The sequence below is a fragment of the Rattus norvegicus genome, chromosome 14 (genome assembly GCF_036323735.1).
Source record: "Rattus norvegicus strain BN/NHsdMcwi chromosome 14, GRCr8, whole genome shotgun sequence".
Lineage (NCBI taxonomy): Eukaryota > Metazoa > Chordata > Mammalia > Rodentia > Muridae > Rattus > Rattus norvegicus.
This window is the reverse complement of record NC_086032.1, coordinates 90935621-90961600: the sequence shown is the minus strand read 5'-3', so window position 1 is coordinate 90961600 and position 25980 is coordinate 90935621. Positions and strand designations below refer to the sequence as shown.

Below are 25980 nucleotides of genomic sequence, written 5' to 3'. Positions count from 1 at the left end.
TTATATTTACATATTTTGGAAATACATTTATGTATTTATATATAAATATTTATATAAACACATCTCCCCAGACACACATCATAAATTATAGCAGAGGTCATGAATTTAAGAGAGGGCGAGGGAGTGTGAATGAGAATGGTGGGGGAGGGAAAGGGGAACCAGTGGAATTATTCATATTTTACTTTCAAATTATTTGTACTTTAAACAAATGTCTAGATTGCACACACGCACAAACACTTTTTGTCATATTCCCTGAACAATGCAGAACAACTGCTTGTGTGACATTCACGGCGGTGGCTTAGGGGTGCAGCATCTCATGTAGCAGAATATTATTACACAATATCCCAAACTCAAAACACATGACTATTATGTAGAAATGTGGGTCCACTAGGAAAAGAACGAGTAAAGAATTTAAAAGGCATTTCCTCAGGGGTGACCCGAGGAATATACAAGATACACACTTATGCACAGGTGACACGCAAATACCACGCCATTCACAAAAGTGCCCTGAGCTTCTGCAGATATGGGTAGCGTGGGGAAGGGCGTCCTGAGACCAAGCCCTTGTAACCATATAACCTCATGCTCAAGGCAGGAGTGTAAATGAGTGTTGAACTCCAGGTCTGAAGTGTAATGTGGGTGAGCAGGTTCTGAATTACTTCTGTGTGTTCTAGGATGCAAGAATAAGCGGACAGTGGAATAGAGGAGCCAGGCTTGTCACCACCACTCTAAATAAACTCCAACTGTGTCCTAAGGATCCAATTGCAAGAGAACTCGAGGGAAAATGAGTGTTTTGTGTGTATGTGTGCACGCTTACGTGCAGGCGCATGCATACACACACGCACACACACACACACACACACACACACACACACACACACGAACCACACACACACACCCCTCACCCTTGCTCTGATTGAGACTGAGGAAGCATTAAGCCTTGAAAGCCCTGAGCCCCAACTTAGTCCCAGCTGCTGAGAGATGGCACAAGAGCGACTGAAGAACAAGACAGATCTATATCCCAATCAACCAAATGCCTCTAGACGAGTTTATGTTGGCATGTCACTTTCATGATCCAATCAATCAATCAATCAATCAATCAATCAATGTATGAAACAAGCCAGTATGAGGTAGCTTGTAGGAGTCAAGAAGCAAAGTATTGTGCCCATGAACTACCACACTGTGCGTCCTGAACTATCTGTGTGTGTCAACTTCCCCTGGCTCTGACAAAACACTGGGGAAAGAGCAACTTTAAGAGAAGACACATTTGTGCTCACGGTCACAGAGGGTTCTGTGGTGCATTGTGATGTGGCCCTGTTCTACAGGAGGCTGTGGCAGCACGATTCACCATGGCCGTGGCGCATGGCATTTTACAACTGTTGAGTCGTAGCTCCAACATTCCCTTTAAAGACATACTTCTAGTGACCTGATATCCTTCCACCAGTTTGCCCCCAATACACACACTAACTTCTCACCTCCTCTTCATGGGAGTGCTGAAGACTAAGCTTCCAGCACCTGGATTAAGGAGGACGAACTTTCCACACTCAAGCTGTCCATTCTCAAGGTACCCACTTCCCGCCCAGCTCGCTCCTCCTTGGTCATGTCAGTGCATTCTTGGACTTGATGGACAATGTGTTCTGTTCCTACTGCTCTGTCATCTCTCAGTCTCTATAAGACCCAGGAAGCAGGATCTTTGGATACTAAAATCTGTGGCTACACAAACCTCATAGGTAAAGTGACCTAATACGTGTGCATACCAAAGTACACACACAATCTCTCATATGGTTTAAGCAGTAAACAATGTCTTGGTCATTTATTTAGTAGAACATATGTTCTATGGGAATTGTCTTGTCAGATAATAGAGACAAGGAAAAGGAACTGTGTGTGTCAGATACAGACATGATTTCCCATAGACTTTAAATCTGTGGTTTGTTAGACTCAAGAATCCCATATCCCAGACGTGAAAGGGCTGACTGTAGCCGTTAAGAGGCAGCAACCTTTCCCTTCTTTACTTGCTGTAGGCTCAGTGAAACCAGCATTTCACTTTGCAAAGCAGTATTTTAGTATAAATAACCCCAATGGAATAATCTAAAAGGCCACAAAACTAAAAAGAAGTATAGATTGAATTACCAAGTTCTAGTATTCTACACAATGGGGGTAGCTATAATTCATAATATTCTATTATATTTTTATGAATAATGAGAGAAGAAGAGCACTAAGGGAATGGTAAGAATATGGAAATGCTGACTCCCGTGCTTTAGATCAGCACCTAACAGTGTGTTTATTAAAATACCACACTTGGCTTCATAAATGTTCTAGTAGATGGTAATCAAAGGCTTCTTTAAGTGTCTAATGAGCTGGCAACATTGGCTGCTCTAATAGATCACTGCAAACTACAGGCACTTAGTATTATCACCACAAACCCCATGAATGTGTACAATTAAAATAGTAATTACTAGAAACTCTTTAAATACCCATGATTTCTTTTCAAATCTCACAGGTGGCCATCATGAGGCCGCTGTTCATGCGACTTGATTCTGGTTGGTTCTCTCTCAAGAATGGATGAACTCTTTTATGTTTGTAATTAAAAGTTTTGCCCCAGAGGAGATTAGCCAAAAGTCTAATGAGGCAGTCTCCCATGAGGCAGACATGGCCGCTTATAACTTCTAAAAATTTCAGCCAGACACAGAGATCCCTGTAATACATGTACTGAGCATTCGGGTTCCTGTGTGAAAGCGTGTCACTGCAGAACCTCTGTCCTTGAATTGTATGCTGAACTGGCCTCTGTGATCATCAGCTTTCTGACATCCCCTTCTGTACCTCCACAAACCATGGTGCTTAGCCCACAGGAGGGGAGAAAATCCTGGTCAGTCCTGTTCCACCAGCAAACAACTATGCTAGCTTATGCTGTCAATCATTTTCTTTGCATTTGACCAAACAATAACCCTTTATGAGAGACCAGGGACCTTTAGTTTTAGCTCATCGTGGTCAAGGAACTAAGTTAGAGCCAAACAATTATCAAAACTAGAACTTAGGTGCCCCAAATTCTTAGTTTCGACCTATGGCTACCTGTCCAGTATGAGTGACAAGAGGCAGACACCATCTTCATCTAACTCAATATTTTAACTTTTGCTGTTACTTAGTGCCTGGAATATGGTTGGCACTCGATGAACATTTCCAGCTGGGAGAAAGTTTAAAATTAACATTTATTTACAGAGTAAATAACCAATTCATTTTTCTTATCCCTTGGCAGGTGGATCTTTATCAAGCTTAAATGCTGGCATCAATTTATCATAGGATTGCCATTCTGGCTTTACTTCACTCTTTTTTTTTTTTAATCCCCAGAGAAACACTTTGGCTTTGAAGGCATTTGAAGCCTTGAATTATCCATAGAAAATATCTGCAAACAGCCAGGGCACCTGGTATTTGCATCCCGTCAGTTAAGGTATTTAAACATTTTTATCCCTTCAAATCCTCGCAGTCTGCAGTGTATAAACTGTAGCTCTCCATCTCACCTCACGCCAGGAAGCTGGGTGGTCAGGCAGCTGGGTGGCCAGGCAGCTGGAGGTGTGCGTTTGTTTGGGGCTTTTTGTGATCTTAAAAAAATACTTTTTATTTATTCTTTGAGAACTTCGTACGTGCGCACAATGTGCTATGATTATATTCATTCCCCATTTTCTCCCTCCAACTCTCTCGAGGATCCCCCCAAAATGGCCCTCACCTGGTTCTGAGTTGTCCTCCTCTCCTTTCTCTTTTCTTTTTTTCTTCTTTAAGAGAGAAAGAAAGAAAGAAAGAAAGGAAGGAAGGAAGAAAGAAAGGAAGAAAGAAAGAAAGATGCCCACTGTATATGATTAGTGTTGCCCATATGGCAGCTAGAATTTTAATACCAGTGGTTGGTCAGATCTCTGGGCTGTGATTTACTGTCTGGACCTTCTATAAAACTCCAACCATTTTGGTTTGAACCCTAGAAACACACAGGTCTTTGTACAGCATGAATCAAGCTCAATCTATGACGGGGGAGCACAACAATTAAGAATAAGCTGAGAGCAAAACTGCCATTGAGACGTCGGCAAGCTTCCCCAACGTGAGCTGTGTGGTCTGTGTTTTGACTTTCTTTCCTCGCTTCTTTCCTTTGATTCTTTCTTGTGTGCTTTCTAGCATGAAGGACGTGGGATTTCCCAATGCAGGTACTAGTCATAACGGGAAATTATGGCTACTCATCTGTCTTGGACTTATCCCAGTTATCAAAGGCTTGTTTCTAGTCAATGGAATCAAGGAGGTGCCAGGACCTTTGGAATGTATGGCTAGATGGGGGCATTTTGGAGTAGATTCTGGGATGAAAGGTCCTTCTTCTCTTTCACTCTCCAGCCATCACGAGGTGAACAGTTTTGTTCTACCTTTCATGTTGTACCTCATCAAAACAAAACAAATCCAGAAAACAATGTGACAGATCAAAGTGACTCAAACCTCTGAGACCACAAGCCCAAACACAGCTTCCTTCCTTACAGTATGTTTATTTATGTTATGTTGTTATAGAATGGAAAACTAGCATTGTTACCCTGAATGCAGAGAAATATGTCAGCACCCATTTCCACTAGACACATACAGAACTGGTAATGCCTTAGAACTGGCAATGGTCCACACATAATAGATTTATGCACATTGTCATGATAGCATTTTGCATAAAAATCTATATTCTGATCTATTTTTCTATGTCACAAGTAGACACAAAGAACTCACAAGATGTAATCACAGCACAATGTAATTTTTTTTTGCTGCTTAAACTCTGACAATGTACGTTTTATATGTCACTGTATTGATATCATCAATAACTCAAATGAGATTTAATGATCGAAAGTGGGATGATTAAGAACTCTGATGGCTCAGTTTTATTACACTGATATTAATATTTAATGAAAACGAGGCTTGTGTTATTTCATGAAATAGTAAGCTAACTTCTAAAAAGATAAAGCTTGAATATATAATGAAGAGCAAACCACGGATGGGTTAGAGAAAGGTCAATTCTCTTGTAAAATACTGAAAGGAAGAAAAATCTGAAGGAAACATCAAAGCACTTGCAGCTGGCATAAAGGTGTCTTGGACACGTGGAATGGCTTTCTTTCCAGCAGGTACCTCAGTTCATGCTACCTGCCTTTCCTTGGCTGAGCTAAGACCAGCTCTGATGAAATACAGCAGGGGGAGGGGGGGCTGACCCTCTCCTGGGGCTCAGTGTTGGATGCAGTTAGGGCTGAGAAGACAAGCAATATGCAACAGTGCCAAGGGTAATCACAGTGAGCAGGGAGGGTGTGGCGAGCCAGCACCTGTCAGTCCAGATCAAATATCAGTTGCACATCTCTGCCTCACCTACACACGCTGGAATGGAGACCGCAGGTATCAAGGTAGAGCTCTGTAAACTGCTCCCCAGGCAAGGTACAGGAGATCAAAAGCTGCTAAAGCAGAGCTGAGAGTTACTGACCACCGCGGTGCCTGAAGTCATCTACTGACCGCCTGCAGCCTCAGTTTTCTCAATCACAAGGCAGAGGCAGCATTACTCTATATGGCTGCAGAAGTAAAAGCACGATTGTGTAAAATACCCAAAGGCCACATCAGGCAAAGGCAGGTGCGCTGGATTGAGTACCTGGAGCTATAGTTGAGTCGCCTCTGACTCATGGAGTTTGGGAGATTTAGAAAGAGACCCTGGGACACAGTAAGGTAGAGCACAGGCTAGGATAATGCCGCCCTTGTAAATGTAGTGTTACTTGCACATTCTGGAGAGGATCGATACATTGTAGCATATGGATCACATTTAGGAGTGCAGCCAGTAGAAAGACTTCCTCTGGTGACTAGTGGTTCTACAGTTCTGGTTGTTTATGGTGTCATAAGCTCCTAGGTGAATAGATCGAAACACCACACAACACCCCCAGGCACCCTGATCCCCTATTATACCCTAACAGCTTCTCTTAAACAATAGCATAAATCCCCTAGATATGGAAAAGACATTCTTATACCTCATACTTGTATAAAACTTTCTCTAGTATCCAAGCCTATATATGCTGTCTTTTTTCCCCTTTCATCTTTTTACTCAAAGGAAGCACGTTAGTGGTTTCTCCTGGGCATATCTAAACCACAAGAAGTTTTCATTCTTAAATTTGGGGGCCATTATTAGGTAAAATAAGGGTTGTTTGAACAAAGCACTGTGATCTCACATCAGTATGTTATACAGTCATGTGAGCTACCAAGTCATACATGAACTGGTAGAAAATGCCGTGTGGATAGGCTGGGCAAATGATAATCATATCCCAAAGAAGCAGCAACTGGGTGAGATTCCATCACGTGACTTAGAAATGTGTGAAAATTAAAACGGAGGATTTGTTTCAGTTTTCAATATTCCCTCTTAGTATTTTCATGCTATGGTTGACTGTGGGTAGTTGAAATCATAGAAAATGAAACTTCAGGTAAGGAAGATTACCAAACTAAATCAAGAGTAACAAGGAGAGTCCCTCATGCAACTGTTTCTGGTTCATTCCAATTGATTCATTTTTAACTTCTCCAGAAGACCATGCCTTCCATCTAAAATGTTCTCCATGGGAAGTTCTTGCAGGGCCAGGGGAGGCGCCTTGGTTGGGAGAATGCTTGTCTTACAGGCTTGATGGCTTCAATGTGGGTCCTTGTTGCCCATGAGAAAACCCAAGTGTAGCAACGTGCCTGTCTCTAATCCAGTGCTGAAGAGGCAGAAGCAGACAGATCTCTTATGTCACTGACTGGCCAGCCTTACTGAATAAGGGAATCCAGGTTCAGTGAGAGATTCTGTCTCAGAAATGTCAGAAAGATCTACCTAATTTGGGAAAGGTCAAGAATAAATACGAGCAATGTTCTGTCTAAGAAGTGCCAGCATATGGGGTCATGTGTCTATGTAACTCTTCCCAAGCATGAGAGTATTCACTCTGGGCAACAGAAAGGGAAATGGGCTAGAAGCTGACAGTGGTGCAAGAAGCTTTAGAAACGAGGATGGGAAAGATACGTGAAAACAGGGGCAAGGACTCAGCTCTCATATGTTGTAAAACTGAGAGGGTAGCACAAACTACTCAAAGAATACGCTCTTGTCAAGAAACTATGAACAGGACTGAGACTTGATGCTGGCCCCTGAGAATAACAGGGAAGGACGACTCCATCTCTGTGCTGGGCCGAGGGAGCACCTCACAGTCAGCATCTCATGCAGTCCTTAGTAACAAGAACAAGAATGGATACAGATCGTTCCCAGGAAGTCTGTGGCTCGAATACAGATACCCAGGAGCCGACAGCAGTAGAACCCAGACGGGCTGCACCTGAACAGTATGCTGTCCCCTGCAATAGGTGGGATCTGCGAGCAGAGACCCACTGCTTGGTGAGCATGATGGGTGATTATGGTGTATCCCCTCTGAAAACTCACGCTGATGCTTGATCCTCATTGAGGCATTGAGAGGGTGTAAACTTGATCTGGTTATGTTTAGAGTTGGACTTTTAGAAAGCAATCAGAAGTAGAAAAATTTAGTAGGCTACAGTCTCTGTGGCTGAACCTTCTCTGCAGTATAAGAAAGGAACATAACCTACATACGTTATGCTCCTTCTCTCTCATCCTTAGGACTTCACCAGAAAGAACACCATTGCTAAAGGAGACCCAAGACTTTAGATCTCCAGAGTCATGGATCAACATGAACACCTCTTCCTCTTTGTTGTGCTAGCCACAGAAAATTGGCTGACACAATTACCACTGTTGAAGGCAATAGAAAAATACTTAATGTCCAAGTCCCAGCTAAAACCCAAACAACAAGAATCAAAAATTCTGATTCTTAGCATCTGAAAAGCTCTGAACGTTTTGATGGAAACCAAACCCGTAGGTAAGAATGTCTCTTAATGCAGTGAATCACCTGTGTTAGAGGCACAAATATGGACGCACATCTCATTAAAATTCCTGGGACAGTGTTCAGCATTTCTTCCAAGTAAGGAATGGTTGAAAGTCATTTTGTAGAACTGCTTATTATCCATTTAAGATGGGAAGACTCATTTGTCATCGTATTCAGCATTCTGCCTTCTCAGTGAGCATAATGAATATTTATGAGCATTCTCCCACTATTTTCTCTGAGGTTTCGGTACAGTTCGTTGCAAATTCTTTCCTCATTGGGTTTCCGCTCGCTCTTGCTTTAGAGATGGAGTATCATTCATATATATATGTATATATATATATACATATATATACATATATATATACATACATATATATATATGGAAAATATGATAAACAGAGGCCATGTCTCCAGAAATGTCAGGGTGGAAAGGCACTGGTAAGAATTACTGCATAGATTAAACCCAAAGATGAGCTGGGCCATGTGTTTTGCTAAGAGTGCCTGTCACCCGAGAAATAAAGTGCAACAAGCTGAAGACACTGTCTTAAACAGCTTGAAATGAATGTGCGGAGAGGAAAAGAAAAACATAATAGAAACGTTAACTTTGTTGCTATCGCTTCTCCACCTTTCTGGCTAAGATCAAGAGTAACTTTGTTGCTTTTCAGTTTCATTGTAGAGAAGCTTGGAGATATGGCTGGCTCTTGTCTGGAAATGTCACACCAACAGATGCTGCAACACTTTCCTTGGCCTTCGCCTCAGAAGAGAATAAAGGTAATGCTTTTAAATGTTATGCATAAGAGACCTGGGCTGGTATTTGAGACAATGCTATTTTAAAATAAAATCACATGGTCCAAAAGTGAACTTCACGTTTACTAATTTCTGACTCAATCTAAGGGGCAAAAGTGGGGCAAATGAAACTGGAAAATGGGATAGGAAAATTGCCTATTTTTCTATCACCCCATTTTCCAGTGGTTCAGCTAAGTTCATGTGATCCCGTGTCTTTGAGATTACACCAAGTGACGTGCGGCAGCGACAGAGCTCCTGAGCCAAGAATGCCCAGGGAGAACCTGCCTTTCTGATCACAAGGAGAGAGAAGTGAAGGAGCAGAACATTGTCTTCTAATTGGGTCCAGACTTGACTTGCCTCCTATGTGATAGGCCTCTGGGAATATCAATTTCTATATAGTAAAACTTAAACAACAGTATTTTGCTATGTTAAAATGTGACATTTTTCTAGAAGTTCGCCATTTTCAAAGGTTATGAAACACTTGGGATCCCTAGCTTTGACCCTTGACCTACCATCAGCAGGCAGTCAACTATTATTGCGATACCTCCATTGAAGAAAAGGAAACTGGGGTTTCAAAAAACTGAATACCTTTACAAATTCACCCGCAAAATAAGAAGTAAAAATAAAATCAGGAATGGAACCCACATTGCCATACCAGTGTGCTTTCTTTCCCTTCTAAAGGAAAAAGACATGAGAAAAATATATCGAAACCACCAGAGCCAAAACTGATTGTCAAAATATATTTAGAATAGTTAATATGGGGAATTAGTTGTTCTTAAAGTAAGGCACTGGGGCTCATGGGGTAGCTCAGCAGGTAAAGGCATTTGCTGCTAAGCCTGATGACCTGAGATTAATCCCTTGAACCCACATGATAAAAAGAGGTCACCAATTCCTGCAGGTCATCCTCTGAGCTTCACAGATATTTCATGTCATGTGTCCCTACATACATACACTTTCACACATTAAATAAATGAATGGATGAATAAGAAAACCATCAAACGTAAAATGAAATAAAGAAAGTGAAAATGGCAGATGGGTTGATGCTATGAGTTTGAGTATGCTGACAACTGATATCAAAGTTGCTACTGCCATTACTCTTGCATGCACAGTATAGTAACACAGTAATACATACTGCTGGAAAACGGCACCTTTTTTGTTGTAAGACATAAAGAAATCAATCTCAAACCAACTGGGACATTTCCTTCCTCCTTATGGGCTAACTCTATGGTGCTGGAGTTGCTGCTCGGACTTCTAGGTGTGGGAAGACATCACAGGCATGGCCAAACAGTGAGCAGTGCGTGCTACAAGACTGACCTGGCAAAGAAAATGCACCTGCTGTTGCCAAATTGTCATAAAGGTTATGTAGGTAACCAACCACTCACTTTGGGTTGAATTTGAGGCTTGCTCCAAAAGAGGAAATTTAACCCTGGTAACATAAATTTGATCAACTCACTTGGTTCAGGAGGCCATATCCCTAATGCAGAGCCTACTGTTATCTTGCTAAATAGACATGCTGTACACCAATCTTATAATATCTTCAACCTTGACCAGAAAAGCTCCTCTCTGACATGGTCAGCAGTTGATACAGAGACTCAGAGCTCATCCAAATTCTGAGAATTGTCTACTAAATGCTTGGCCCTCAATGGGACATCTACATCAACACTCCTCCTCCCCGAGACTCAAGGAACATAGTGAAACAGGGGCAAAAAGAGTTTAATAAGACAGTTTGAGGGAGAGTGTAATGAAATGCTGCCTTCTGGACATAGCACTGTCCAAGAAACCCATATATTCACGGTAGCTATGGTTATCTGCATAGAACCTTCATACGACCAAGCAATCAGATCAGTAAATGTTCCAAGAGGAATTACTAATTGTACTCAAAAGGTTATAGAATAAAAGAAAAGTACATGAATGCAGGAAAGGTGCGTTTGGGGGTTTCATTAGGGGAGTGGAACAAAGGAACTGGAGATAGATATAATCAAGATGTATTGTTCACATGTGTATAATTATCAAAGAATGAATAAAAGGTATGTTTTAAAAGATAATGTGATAGTTGTATAAAAACAAAATTGTAGATGATTGGAATAACACCTAGAGTCTAGACAAAGAAAGATTTAAGTGGATGGGGCCTGATAGTTCACACTCTAGTTTGACCTTTTGCCTCCACACACATGTGTAAAGATGTGTAGGTGCACCTGCACATAGACATATACGGGTGTGTTTGTATACTAGCAACTAGGGAAAGCAAGTCTCTCACATTTTAAAAACTAGCAGCACATGAGGAGATGCTGGCTATTACTAGGGGGTGGCAATTAAACAGAAGTCCACACTATTATACCTCTGCCAGAATTTCACAAGCTGAGACTAACATAGAATACTGATGAGGGAAAGTAACAGCAAGTCACTTGCTTGGGCATGGGGAGGCAAGCATGTCCTCTTTGGAAGATAGTCTGTTCATTTCTCATAGAAGAGCTCACCCCCTGACCACTTGACTGAACATATGTGCTCTTTGGTAATTAACCAGAGGTAATGAAATTTTATGTCCACCCACAACTTGAACAGGCATCATTAGAGCAGCTTTATTTGTAACTGTCAAAACTTAAAAGCCACAAAGATCCCTTTAAATAATAGATAAACAAAATAGCAAAGTTGGAAAATGGAACGTCACTCACCACTAAAAAGAACTGAGCTGCCCATCCATGGTAAGAAGAGGGACATGACATGTTTATTAGTGAATGAAAGAAACCAGTCTAAAAAGACAACATGCTATGTGAATGACTCCAGCCAGATGTCATTCTGGTAAAGTCATGGAGCCAGTCAAAAAGAGTTAGCAGAATGCAATGTCTTTCAGAGGTGTTAACTAGTTTATACCATCATGATGTGTGCTTCCCGTTTAAAAAAAAAAAAGTATCTGATCTAAGCAAATACATAATACCAAGGGTTGTATGTGGACTCTTAGTTGACCATGAAGTACCAAGGCAGCTTATCTTTCATTGTAAGTGAACCACCCTGATGAAGTATGCTGAGAGTAGAGGAAGCTACGCATGTGGAAGGCAGGGAGTACACAGGAGTCCTGTATGTTATACGTGCGCTTTTGCAGTGAACCCCAAACTACTCTACAGCTAGCTCTTATCAAGTCAGGCAAGGTAGCACACACCTTCAATCCCAACACTTGGGAAAATGGTGCAGAAAAATCAGGAATTTAAGGCCAGCCTGCGATGCATGGTAAAATCCTGTCTCAAAACAAAATGAACTATCCCACTCTCCCCCAGGGCATATTATATCTACCATATTCTCCATATACTGCTCAATAAATTGACCATCACTAAATGATTTTGAGTTTTCTGATTGTTATATATGCTGTCATATAACAGACTTTTAAAATATAATCTACTTGAGCTTTTACATTTAAAAAAATCCTTAATATGTACAAAAATATGAAGCATGCTTTTGAATATAGTGGTTTTTCAAATGACAGTTTTTGAAAATATTGCACAAATTTTCTATAATTAAACAGTTCAACTGCAAATAGAATCAGCAATCCATCCACTTTTCGGTGAACAATCTTCCCTCACTAGTAATTTTCCATGTGTTAGAAAGGGATTCTTTTGTGGTACTGTAGAAGCCTTGTTGACAGTTTTAAATAATATTTATTATTAAATGCAATGAATTATATTAGCTTTTATTATGAAAACTAACTGATAGAAGAGTAGAGAGAAAGGCTCAGGACTTTCTACATCTCGGTTCCTGGCAGTGCATGGAGTACAGGCCAGCTATAAGGTGTGGTGGTGATGAGGGAGACATACTGAGGTTTGGACATATTTGAACAGTCAAATAAGAATACGTCCCTGTCTTCTAAGAAACATTAAACATCTATTATTTTCAGTGCTGGGTTAAAAGATTCTTTTTCTTGTTTTTAAAGTTTTATTAGCATCAACTATACATAATGACAGGTTTCACTGCAACATGTACGTAAAGTATTTCTATCATATTCAACCCCCATTAACCTCTCCTGTGAATCCATGCCAGATAATCCCTTTCCTCTTCCTAACTAAACTCCTCCTACTCCCATGCCTTCTGTTTTTATTTCCTATCTGGCTTTCTGAGAAAAATGCATGCATATATAATACATCTTGATCAAGCCTACCCTTTCTCCTTCTTCTTCCCAATTACTGAAACATGACTAAGGAAACTCTCTCTCTCTCTCTCTCTCTCTCTCTCTCTCTCTCTCTCTCTCTCTCTCTCTCTCTCTCTCTCTCTCTCAGCAGCTATCAACCGCCCACAGATCCTCCAATGGAAGGAGAACTTTATTAGGGTCTATCACTTTCCATACTGAGATTTTTGCTGGCTTAATCTTACTCAGGTCCTGTGCATGCAATCACAGCCACTGTGAGTTTATGTATGCAACCATGAAAGCTAGCCATCAGGGAGGAAGCTTTCCCAGTTGATTTGAGGCGGATAGCTCTGTGTCCTCTACTCAGAGCATAGAGTTTCTTCAAGATTTTACTGTGCCCCTCTGTTGAACAACCAAGAACAATGGATGGGGAGAGCGTATGTTGTTTTGGGGTCCACTGGTACCTCCTTAACCAGCACCTCATGCTTTTGGGGAGAACTGTTGTCTACATGTAGTGTACTTGTGTTTGAATTCCTCCTCTTTATAATTATATTTTAACTAGCTTAGAAAGTAGTGGGTTTCCACAAGAGAATAACATACATCATTAGTTTTGGTTGACTAACCCACTACTGCCTCCTTTCCCCCTCCCCTGCCCTATCCATGCTTAAACCTTTAGCCCTCAGTATTGCACCATCTACTCCCACGTCATGTTCTTTCTATCCTCACATCCCTAAGACCTCTTCCTCTCCTTTCCCTAGCTTCCTGACATATTCCGATAGTCCAGATTAAACACACAAATCGAAACTAACAGCTTGGACATATATGACATAAAACATGCAAATTTTATACCTCACGTTGTATCATATCTCCCCATTTTATCTGTTTTCCCGCAAATCTCACTTCTTTATAGATAACTAAAACTCTGTTCTCTGTGTATATACCACATTATCCTTATCCATTCACCTACTGGTGGTCTCCCAGGCTGATTCCATTTCCTGGCTCCTGTGACTAAAGTAGCAATGAGCATAGAGGAACAAGTATCTCTTCAGGAGGGTGTGAAGTCCTTTGGGAATTGCTCAGGAATGGTATAGCTTAATTTAAAAATGGGCGCACCAATTTAAAAATCCCTGATAGTGGATAAGCATTTGTTCCTTTTCCCTTATATCCTTTCTAGAAATTTTTGCGTTTGTTTTCCTTTTCTTTTGCCTGTGAAATGTTGAACATTTGAGAAGTTGAACAGAGAAGTGTTGCCTGTGTTTGAGTATCAGACTCACCACTTGGGTATGGGTATGCTGTACAAATGTTAGCAGAAAACTAACCATTCCCTTCCTCCAGAAGCCATTTACTGACGATGACCATTCTGACGAGGGCAGGACAGAATCACAAAGTAGTTTTAATTTGCCTTTCCCTGATGGCTACTGATGCTGGATGCTTTTACAAATGTTTCCTGGCTGTATCCATTATTTTTCTGTTGCTATATGATAAAATACCATGGCAGAGGAGACTTGAGAAGGAAGAGGTGCATAGTTCCAGAACGATAAGAGTCTTTCGTTGTGGGGAGGTGTGATAGCCAGTGGAAGCTAAAGCAACATATCTTTAACCAGGAGCACTAAGCAGAAAGACTGAACAGGAAGTAGGGTGAGGCTATATAATCTAAGAGGACACCCCACAGTGACATTTTTCTCCTGCAAGACCACACCACCTGTTTACCCCTGGCTAAAACTCCATTCCTGGCCCTGGATTTTCTATTTAATACCTACTGGTGTTTATTAGGGACAATGCTTCCCTGTTAAAGGATAATTCCTCTCCAATTCTTTTATTCAGATGTGAATAAATGTGTTCTAGGAAGCTTCTACAATAATAGGTTTTCACATGAACTTTTTGAAAAGTCTACTTTCCAGAGATGATTTCTGTTTTGTTTCCTCCCCTGTGCTCCCTATATTTGACCACCCTTGACACCCGTCCCCTGCCTCCCTTCCCTCCCCTCTCCCATCTAGTCCTCTCCCTCCATCCATCTTTGATTATTTTATCTCCTCTCCTGAGAAGGATTCAAACATCTTCCCCTGTACCCTCCTTGTTACTTTGCTTCTCTGGGTCTGTGGATTGTAGCATGGTTATGCTGTACTTTGCAGCTAATTCCCACTTATAAGTGAATACATTCCATGCATATCCATTTAGGTCCGGGTTTCTTCACTCAGGGTAATATGTTCTAGTTCTATCCATATTTGTTTTCTTAGTTCTGGTTCCTCCTGTGTGTTGAACAGCCTTTGAGGGCAGATTTTTGTGCTGCTTGGTTTCTCCTCTCTCCATGGCATGAGAAATCTTAGGTCTTCATGTAGCTTCATGTTGTATCACTTCATTCCATGTGTACACTCTAAACTTCCTGAGGCCTCCAGTTTCTAGAGAGTTAGGTGCATCCTTTCATATCCCTCTATGTTTCCCCTATTTACTGTTTTCCCTACCCCAACCCAATTTAAGCCTTCCTGTCCCTATCTTCCCTCCCTTCGAAATTCTTCTCTATGTGCTTTTAGTAATCATAGTTGTCTGAATAGATTAAACTCAAAATTCATCTTTCTGTTGTTTAACAGGAGGGGAAAAGCTCATCATACTTTCAAAGCTACCCTAAAGGAAAGTTGACAGATGAAAAGAAAAAAAGATATTCCAAGTGCCTAGGACCTGGAAATAAGCCATGTCACTCTTCTATTATTTTACAAAGTAGACGTCAAATTAGAACAAATCAGAAGCGATGTGGATATTTCATCCAATCAAGGAAACAAGTGACAAGGAAGACATTTAACCCTAACCATATAACCACCAGATTCTGGCACATACAATTCCATACAAAAGCATACTATGGGTCTTAACAGCACAAATAAACTCCAACTCAGCAATAATAGGTGATTTCAGTCTCCCATTCTCTCCAACAGACAAGCAAGCCATCTGGACAAAGACTAAACAAAGAAATGTTGGAATTAAATGATGCTATTCATCAAGAGAAGCTAACAGATTGATTGAGTATGCTACAAGAGCAACAAAGAACATACATTCTACTCAGCCGCCCGCCAGAGCTTCCCTAAAACAGACCACATCCTGGGACACAAACAAATCTGGAAACCAAGTCTGGAAAAATGAAGTTAATCTGTGTGTCCTATCTGACCACCATACAACAAAGCTTTAAGTCAACAACAAACAAATCTCTAACCATTACCAAAGTTATGGTGATTATACATCACAATAGTAAATGATGAAGAAGCTAGAAAGGAAATAAAAAAATTAAAATTCCCCCTACTAAATGGAAATGAAAACACTGTACAACAAAACCCCCAGGACACGCTAAAAGCCACCCGAAGAGAAAAATATATAGCTCTAAGCACCTACATTAAAAAATTAGAAAGAGGACAAATAAAAGACTTAATCATAATGCTCAAGAACTTAAAACATGATCAAACAAAGTCCAAATTTAGGAGACAGTATGAAATAATAAAAATCAAGCAGAAATTAATGAAACAGAAACAAAGGAAATAATACAAAAGATCAATGAATCAAAGAGCTGCTTATTTTTAAAAGGAAGATATGAATTTGAAAAAGAGCAAGGAGGAGACTATGAGAGGACTTGGAGGGAGAAAGGGGCAGGGGGAATGATGTAATTATATTACTATCTCAAAAAATGGAGGAAAAAAATTAAAACAGAGCATTGGCCCAATTAACCAAAAGAATGAGCCAGATTAACAGAACCAAAAAATGAAAGGGAAACAGTACAATGAATACAAGAAACAACTCAGAACATTGTAATTGACTAATTTAAAGGCCTATGCTCCATTAAATTAGGGAATTTAAAAGAAATGGACGCGAGCCAAACCACCAACGTTAAACCAAGAAAAGAACAACACTTTAAACAAATTTAAACAGACTCGTCACGTCACGAACAAAACCTAAACAGAAATGCAAAGCCTTCCAAGTAAAAAAACAAAACAAGGACATTGAACTGCCTGAGGATCCAGCTATACCTCTCTTGGGCATATACCCAAAAGATGCCCCAACATATAAAAAAGACACGTGTTCCACTATGTTCATAGCAGCCTTATTTATAATAGCCAGAAGCTGGAAAGAACCCAGATGCCCTTCAACAGAGGAATGGATACAGAAAATGTGGTATATCTACACAATGGAATATTACTCAACTATCAAAAACAATGACTTTATGAAATTCGTGGGCAAATGGTTGGAACTGGAAAATATCCTGAGTGAGCTAACCCAATCACAGAAAGACATACATGGTATGCACTCATTGATAAGTGGCTATTAGCCCAAATGCTTGAATTACCCTAGATGCCTAGAACAAATGAAACTCAAGACTGATGACTAAAATGTGAATGCTTCATTCCTTCTTTAAAAGGGGAACAAGAATACCCTTGGCAGGGAATAGAGAGGCAAAGATTAAAACAGAGACTGAAGGAACACCCATTCAGAGCCTGCCCCACATGTGGCCCGTACATATACAGCCACCCAATTAGACAAGATGGATGAAGCAAAGAAGTGCAGGCTGATAGGAGCCGGATGTAGATCTCTCCCGAGAGACACAGCCAGAATACAGCAAACACAGAGGCGAATGCCAGCAGCAAACCACTGAACTGAGAATAGGACCCCCATTGAAGGGATCAGAGAAAGAACTGGAAGAGCTTGAAGGGCTCGAGACCCCATATGTACAACAATGCCAAGCAACCAGAGCTTCCAGGGACTAAGCCACTACCTAAAGACTATACATGGACTGACCCTGGACTCTGACCTCATAGGTAGCAATAAATATCCTAGTAAGAGCACCAGTGGAAGGGGAAGCCCTAGGTCCTGCTAAGACTGAACCCCCAGTGAACTAGATTGTTGGGGGGAGGGCGGCAATGGGGGGAGGGTTGGGAGGGGAACACCCATAAGGAAGGGGAGGGGGGGAGGGGGATGTTTGCCCGGAAACCGGGAAAGGGAATAACACTCGAAATGTATATAAGAAATACTCAAGTTAATAAAAAAATTAAAAAACAAAACAAAACAAAACAAAAAAATAAAAACAAAACAAAACAAAAAAAAAGCAAAACCCAGGCCCATGTGATTCACAGCAGAATTCTACCAAGCTTTCAAAGAGTATCTACAACTAGTATTTCTTAAATTACTCAAAGAAAAGGAAACAGGAGGGGCACTCCCACACTCCTTCTCCAAAGCCAGTATCACTTTAAACCAAAACCATTTAAAGACACATGAATAACAGAAAAAGAAAAAACAAAAACAAAAACAAAAAAACAGAAAGAAAGCAACAGGTCAATATCCCTGATAAAGATACAATCATAGTTTCTAGACATGGCAGGCAAATTGCACTCATGAAATCTGAACAAGTTGGTTGCCTAAAACAGGCCTGAATATTGGCATCAGCAGTTGGCATGCGAACATGGATGGGGGAAACTTCATGAAGTGCCACCATTAGATGAATAGCTACATGCAATCAGTGACTTCTGAAGGAAGATCAGTCTTCTCCAGAGACGAACTGCCTGAAAGACTGTCCAGTTCCAAGTAGACAACTGTAACACATGTAAGTGTAACAACACAAAATGGACTTGGTAGTTTATGAACAACGAATACATGTAATGTAATAAAATAGATGCATATATATGTATGCATGTATAGATGCGTGTAGGTGTGCCTTTATACATTCATTAAACAGACTCAGTAAGTTGTACACATATACATGTAAATATATGTATATCTGTAACATTGATAATTAAGAACATGAATTTTAGAGGGAGTGGGGGAGAGCATGGAGGAGTTGGACGTTGAGAAAGAGAAGTGTAAATACAGTAATTGTGTATGAGAATTTCAGAAACATTTAAGTTACAGAAAATGTTGACGTGTGCAAAAACAACAATAAATGATGCAAGTGTTCGTCAAGGGGAAAGAAATTGAAAGCAGAAGATGATCTATAGTGTATGGTTCCTTCTGTCTCCAGTCCTTAAATGGGAAAAACTTCAGTCATGGAAATTACAGCTGTTATTTCGCAGGCTGGGTCTGGGAAACAGAATCACTGCAAAGGGGTATTTTGGTTGTGGTGGTGGTCAGAAAGCTTCCCAATTGCCAAAAGCAAAAGAATCAAACCATAAACTTAAATGACTTATATAAACTATACTTCAGTAAACTGAAGAAAAACTGAAAAAAACACTAATGGTACACATAAAAAAAAGGAAAAAAAACTCTTAGAAGTAAAAATTATATATACTTAAAATTCAAAGAACTAAGAAGTTGAATAAGTTCTAAACCATCTGCCAAAAAAGACTAGAGAGCGGGGAAGCTGGGGCAAAATGATTTATGCAAGACTCAGACTAAAGGGAGAGGAATTTTTTGAGTGGGACAAGGAAGAAACCAGGGCCTGAGAGATAACACAGTGGTTAAGAACATTTGCTGCTCTTGCAGAGGACTCTGGCTTCCAGCACCCATATCAGGTGGCTCACAAGCATCGATCAGTCCAAATCCAGAGGCTTCAATGATTTCTGACCTTTGTGGGCACTCGCATCTCTTGGTATACATAAACTCATGCCACGCATGCATGCATATACACATCACATAATCAATAAATAAAAACATTTTTAAAAAGAGCCATAAAGGATAGGTTTAAATGATGTCATATATTTAGGAATAGCATTAAAATAGTTAAATGAGTAACAGGAAATAACTATTTCATGAAATAATGGCTGAGAAGTTGGAGAAATAAGCTACCACAAAAAAAAATTGACTCTTGAGTTTTAATATGACTAATGAAAACAAAACCAACCATACACATGTTTATGAAATATCAGTACATAAAGAATGTGTGTTCAGGGAACACATTAAGAATATAGATGACCAGAAAAGAACAGTACAGTGCGCTGATTATCCAATCAGTGTTAACAATCATCTCCAAAGTGTCAAATGATTGCCAATCTTGAAATTTGGACACAATCATTTTTCAAATGTGAATGACAAGCCATTCTTGAAATTCAAAGACTAAGAATTTACCACTTACAGTTTGTTAAAAGAGCAAATTAGAAAACTCTTCTCTTTTAGGAGAAAATGAAAATCCAGAATGGAGAAAATGAGATCTGAAGGCACTGATGAGCACAGAGATAGATCATTACATTTAATTCACCACTGGCTGTGAAAAATGACTACTCTGTGGTCTAAAATATTAAAAAGAAAGTTGTTATGACAAATGAGATTGGAAATATCTTCCCTTTTAGGGGAGGCAAAACCTAAGCAATGAATCAATAACAAATTCTGCTGAAAAATTTGTACTGAAGGATATTACCAAATCGAGTCTGTGCAATACACAATGTGGAACTCAACTGCATATGCCCAACAGACATCATTATTTTTCCTTTTTAAAAATATTAATTATTATATTTATTTACACTTCAAACGTTGTCCCTTCCCCCAGTCCCCCTTCCACATCCCTTCCAACCCATTTCCCCTTCCCTTTGCCTCTAAGAGGGTTCTCTCACACCCACCCACACCAACATCACCCCTCTAGCATCGCCCTTCTCTTGGGTATCACAAGACCACACTCATTCCCTCCCACTGAAGCCAGACAAGGCAGTCTTCAGTGACACATAGCAGGGGCCGTGGACCAGTCCATACGTGTTCTTTGGTGATGGCTTAGTCCCAGGAAGCTCTGAGGGGTTCAGTTAGTTGTTACTGTTGTTCTTCCTATGGGGTTACAACTCCCTTCAGTTCCTTCAGTCCTTCCCCTAACTCTTCCATGGGGTCACTGCACCCAGCACAATGGTTGGCTATAAGTATCTGCATCTGTCTCAGTCAGCCACTCAGAACTTCTCAGAGGACAGCCATGCCAGGCTACTGTCATCTGCAAGCACATCTTGGCATCAGCAATAGTGTCAGGGTTTCATGTCTGTGCATGGGATGGATCCCAAGTTGGGGTCTCTGGATTGCCTTTCCTTCAGTCTCTGCTCCCTACATTAGACAGGAACAATTCTGGGTCAAAATTTTTGAGGTGGGTAGGTGGCCCTCTCCCTCATCTTGGAGCCATGTCTATCTACTGGAGGTGGTTTCTTCAGGTTCCATTTTCCAATTATTGGGCATTTAGGCTATTGTCATCCCCAGTAGGTCCTGGGAGTTTTTCACATCCTCAGTGTCTGGGACTTTCTAGTTTTTCCCCTTGTCTCCCACCCCACACTGCTACATATTTCTATTCATGTTCCTGGCCCTTTGGGCTTCTGTCCTGTCTGTCCCCCACACCTTATCCTACCCTCCTTCTCCCCTCCCTTTCTCCTCTCCAAACCAGAACCTTCCATCCCTCTGCCTCCTGTCACTATTTTGTCCCCTCTTCTAACTGGAATTGAAGCATCCTCACTTAGACTTTCCTTCTTCTTAAGCTTCATATTGTCTGTGAGTTATATCATGGGTCTTATGAACTTTGGGGCTACTATTCACTTATCAATGAGTACATACTATGTATGTCCTGCATCATCTGGGTTACCTCACTCAGTATGGTATTTTCTAGTTCCATCCATATACCTTCAAAATAGGTGATGTTCTCATTTTTAATAGCTGAGTAGTATTCCATTATGTAAATTTACCACATTTTTAGTATCTATTCATTTGTTGAGAAACATTTGGGTTGTTTCCAGTTTCTGGTTATTATATATAAGGCTGCAATGAACATAGTGTAGCATGTGTCCTTGTAATATCGTTGAGCATTTTTTGGGTATATGCCTACTAGTGGTATATCTGTTCCTTCAAGTAGAACTATTTCCAATTTTCTCAGGGACTACCAGGTTGATTTCCATAGTGGTTTTACCAATTTGCAGTCCTACCAACAATAGAACAGTGCTCCTCTTTCTTCACATCCTTGTCAGCATCAGCTGTTGCCTGCGTTTCTTTGGTTTGTTTGTTTGGTTGGTTTTGTTTTTGTTTTGTTTTGTTTTGTTTTGTTTATCTTAGCCATTCTGAGTGGTGTGAGGTGGAATCTCAGGGTCGTTTTGATTTGTATTTCCCTGATGACTAAGGATGTTGAACATTTCTCAAGTTGCTTCTCGGCCACTGGAGATTCTTCACTTAAGAATTTGTTTACCCCTTCCTCCTGGTCCTTTCTGCTGGGACAGAATGCTAGGTAGTCTGCTCACTCGAAGACCCCATATCCTGAAGCATACCAGAAGATCTGCTGTACTCAGAGCTTTGATACCACACCCTGAGGCATCCCAGGAGCTCTGATGCATTTAGGAAATCTGACACCACAGCCAGAGACATCCATGGAGATCTACTGCACTCAGAACACCACAGCTTGAAGGCATCTATACACAGGGCAACTGGGCAACTGACACTAGTCTAAAAACCTCCAGAGGACTCTGTGGCATGCAGGGCAACTGACTCAAAAGACTGAATGCCTCCCTGGAGTTCTACTACACACAGGAAAACAGAAACCACAGTCCATAGAACTGGAAAACAGCTTCACACAGGACAACAGCTTGACTGCTCCTCTGAAGACCGAATGGTCTGACCCCTCTCCCCCACACAAGAGATCTACTGCAACCAGGGCAACAGAAGAGGCTCAGTTGGAAGGCCCCACAGGAGGTCTGCTACAGCCAGGGCTATAGGCCTACCAGGAAACATGAAGCAATCCAGGGATAAAAGAAGCAGATTCCACACAGAGTCACTCAGACCACCAAATCAGAAATAACCAGATGGCAAAAGGCAAGTGCAAGACCATAAGCAACAGAAGACTGATATATGTGGGCATCATCAAAACCCAGTTCTCCCAACACAGCAAACCCTGAATACATGAACATACCTGAAAAGCAGGAAGATGACCCAAAATCCTATCTCATGAAGATAATAGAGTCCTTTAAGGAGGATATAAATAACTCACTGAAAAAATACAGGAAAGCACAAGTAAACAGGTAGAAGACCTCAAAGAGGAAACAAATAAATCCTTAAGAAATATAGACAAACACAATCAAACAAGTGAAAGAATTGCATGAAGTGGCCCAAGATCTGAAAGTAGAAGTAGAAACAATTAAGAAAACAGAAAGCAAGACAAAACTAGAAATGGAAAACCTAGGAAAAAGGTCAGGAATTACAGACACAAAAGAATACAAGGGTTACAAAGACCATACATGGACTGACCCTGGGCTCCAACCTTCATAGCAATGAATAGCCTAGTAAGAGCACCAGTGGAAGGGGAAGCCCTTGGTCCTGCCAAGACTGAACACCCAGTGAACATGATTTTTGGGGGGAGAGTGGTAATGGGGGGAGGATGGGGAGGGGAAGCACATATTGAAGGGGAGGGGGAGGGATTAGGGGGATGTTGGCCCAGAAACCGGGAAGGAGAATAACAATCAAAATGTGAATAAGAAATACTCAAGTTAATAAAGATTAAAAAAAAGAAAAGAAAATTAAAAAAAAAGAATACAAGGGTTAGGAGAGAGAATCTCAGGTGTAGAAGATACTGTAGAAGACATTGACACAACTGTCAAAGAAAATTCAAAACATAAAAAACTCCTAACCCAAAACATCCAGGAAATTCAGGACACAACGAAAAGACCAAATCTAAGAATAATTGGAATAAAAGAAAACAATGATTCCCAGCTCAAAGGACCTGAAAACATCTCAACAAAATCACAGAAGAAAACTTCCCCAACATAAAAAAGAAATGGTCATTAAGGTATAAGAAGTCTATATAATACCATACAAATGAAACCATAAAAGAAAATCCTCTCATCATATAATAATCAAAACACAAAATGCACAAACATAGAATGAGTATTAAAAGCTGCAAGGGAAAAGAATTAAGTAACATACAAAGGTAGACCTATCAGAATACACCAGACTTCTCAACAGAGACTATGAAAACAAGAAGAGCCTGGTCAGAGGTTATGCAGACACTAAGAGAACAAAAATGCCAGCCCAGTCTACTATACCCAGTAAATCTCTCAATCAACATAGATGGAGAAACCAAAATATTCCACAACAAAACCAAATTCAAACAGTATTTATCAACCAATCCAGCTGTACAGAGGGTCCTAGTAGGAAAACTCCAACATAAGAGAGGTACTTACACCAAAAAGACAAGATATTAAACATCTCACAACAAAGCAAAAAGGGGAGAACCACGAGGACATAAACCCACCTACAGAAACAAATATAACAGGAACTAACAGTCATCTGTCCTTAATATCTCTCAATATTAATGGATTCAATTAAACTATAAAAGACATAAGCTAACAGACTGGATACACAAACAAGATCCAGCATTTGCTGAGTTCAAGAAACACATCTCAATAACAAAGACATACACTATCTCAGAGTAAAAGGATGGAAAAAGGTCTTACAAGCAAATGGTCCCAAGAAACGAGTGGAGTTGCCATCCTAATATTAAATAAAACAGACTTTCAACCAAAAGTTATCAAGCATGCTGAGGAAGGACACTTCATATTCAAGGGAAAATCCACCAAGAGAAAGTCTCAATTCTGAACAACTATGCCTCAAATGCAAGGGCACCCACATTCATAAGAGAAACTTTAGGAGCAGGACACTTCCAGTTTCTGCCTGCACCTGAAGCTGAAAACCAGGCACCAGGAGTGTTGACACATCTGTGAGCAGAGGTAAGACCAAATCTTCTGCTCTAAGAGACCTGCCTGGAGACTTCAGGACACATACCCAGGAGCAGTCTGAGAGAGGAGGGCCTTTCAGGTGTATGCCTGTGCCAGGAGCTGACCTGGTCCCACAGCTTTTGGTACCCAAATCTGGCTGAAAGAAAACAAGGAGTTCTGAAACACACGCTTACAGGAGGACCAAGCCGCTGTCAGAAACAGCAAGATAAGCAAACACCAGAGACAACCAGATGACAAGAATCAAGCACAGGAACCTAAGCAACAGAAACCAAGACTATTTGGCATCATCAGAGACCAGTTCTCCCACCAAGGCAAATACTAGATATCCAAACACACCAGAAAAGCAAGATTTGGATTTAAAATCATGATGATGATAACGGACTTTAAGAAGGACATAAATAACTCCCTTAAAGAAATACAGGACAAGAAAGAAACAGACCGGATAAACAGTTCTCTGCACCCAAATCCCGTGGGGGGGGGGGGGAGAGCTAAACCTTCAGAGAGGCAGACAAGCCTGGGAAACCAGAAGAGACTGCTCCCTGCACACACATCTCGGACGCCAGAGTAAAAAGCCAAAGACCATCTGGAACCCTGGTGCACTGAAGCTCCCGGAAGGGGCGGCACAGGTCTTCCTGGTTGCTGCTGCTGCAGAGAGCCACTGGGCAGCACCCCACGAGCGAACCTGAGCCTCGGGACCACAGGTAAGACCAAATTTTCTGCTGCAAGAAAGCTGCCTGGTGAGCTTGGGACACACGGAAGCAGAATTTCTCTAGGACTGGGCACGTTCTGTGTTTACCGGAAGTCCCACACCCGCGGATCCCGGCCCGCAGCAGCTCTCTGCTCCCAGACCCTGTGAGAGAGAGACCCAACCGCCTGGTCAGGTGGGCACTCCTGAGGCTGCAGAGCGGAAGAGACCAACAACACTGCTCACCCCTGCCCACATCCCTGGCCCAAGAGGAAACTGTATAAGGCCTCTGGGCTCCCGTGGGGGAGGGCCCAGGAGCAGCAGGACACCTGCCTGAGACACCACCGGAACCGGAAAGAAACAGACCGGATAAACAGTTCTCTGCACCCAAATCCCGTGGGAGGGAGAGCTAAACCTTCAGAGAGGCAGACAAGCCTGGGAAACCAGAAGAGACTGCTCCCTGCACACACATCTCGGACGCCAGAGGAAAAAGCCAAAGACCATCTGGAACCCTGGTGCACTGAACCTCCCGGAAGGGGCGGCACAGGTCTTCCTGGTTGCTGCCGCTGCAGAGAGCCCCTGGGCAGCACCCCACGAGCGAACCTGAGCCTCGGGACCACAGGTAAGACCAAATTTTCTGCTGCAAGAAAGCTGCCTGGTGAACTCAAGACACAGGCCCACAGGAACAGCTGAAGACCTATAGAGAGGAAAAACTACACGCCCGAAAACAGAACACTCTGTCCCCATAACTGACTGAAAGAGAGGAAAACAGGTCTACAGCACTCCTGACACACAGGCTTATAGGACAGTCTAGCCACTGTCAGAAATAGCAGAACAAAGTAACACTAGAGATAATCTGATGGCGAGAGGCAA

At 41.3% G+C, this 25980-nt stretch overlaps 1 long non-coding RNA gene across 1 annotated transcript; it reads left to right on the top strand.

The window, feature by feature from the left end:
- The first annotated feature begins 1285 nt into the window (after positions 1-1285).
- LOC134481783 (uncharacterized) lies at positions 1286-15671 on the top strand. Its single transcript, XR_010057588.1, has 3 exons — positions 1286-1561; positions 8546-8651; positions 15369-15671. It is a non-coding gene; the product is annotated as an uncharacterized LOC134481783 (long non-coding RNA).
- The last annotated feature ends 10309 nt before the right edge of the window (positions 15672-25980 follow it).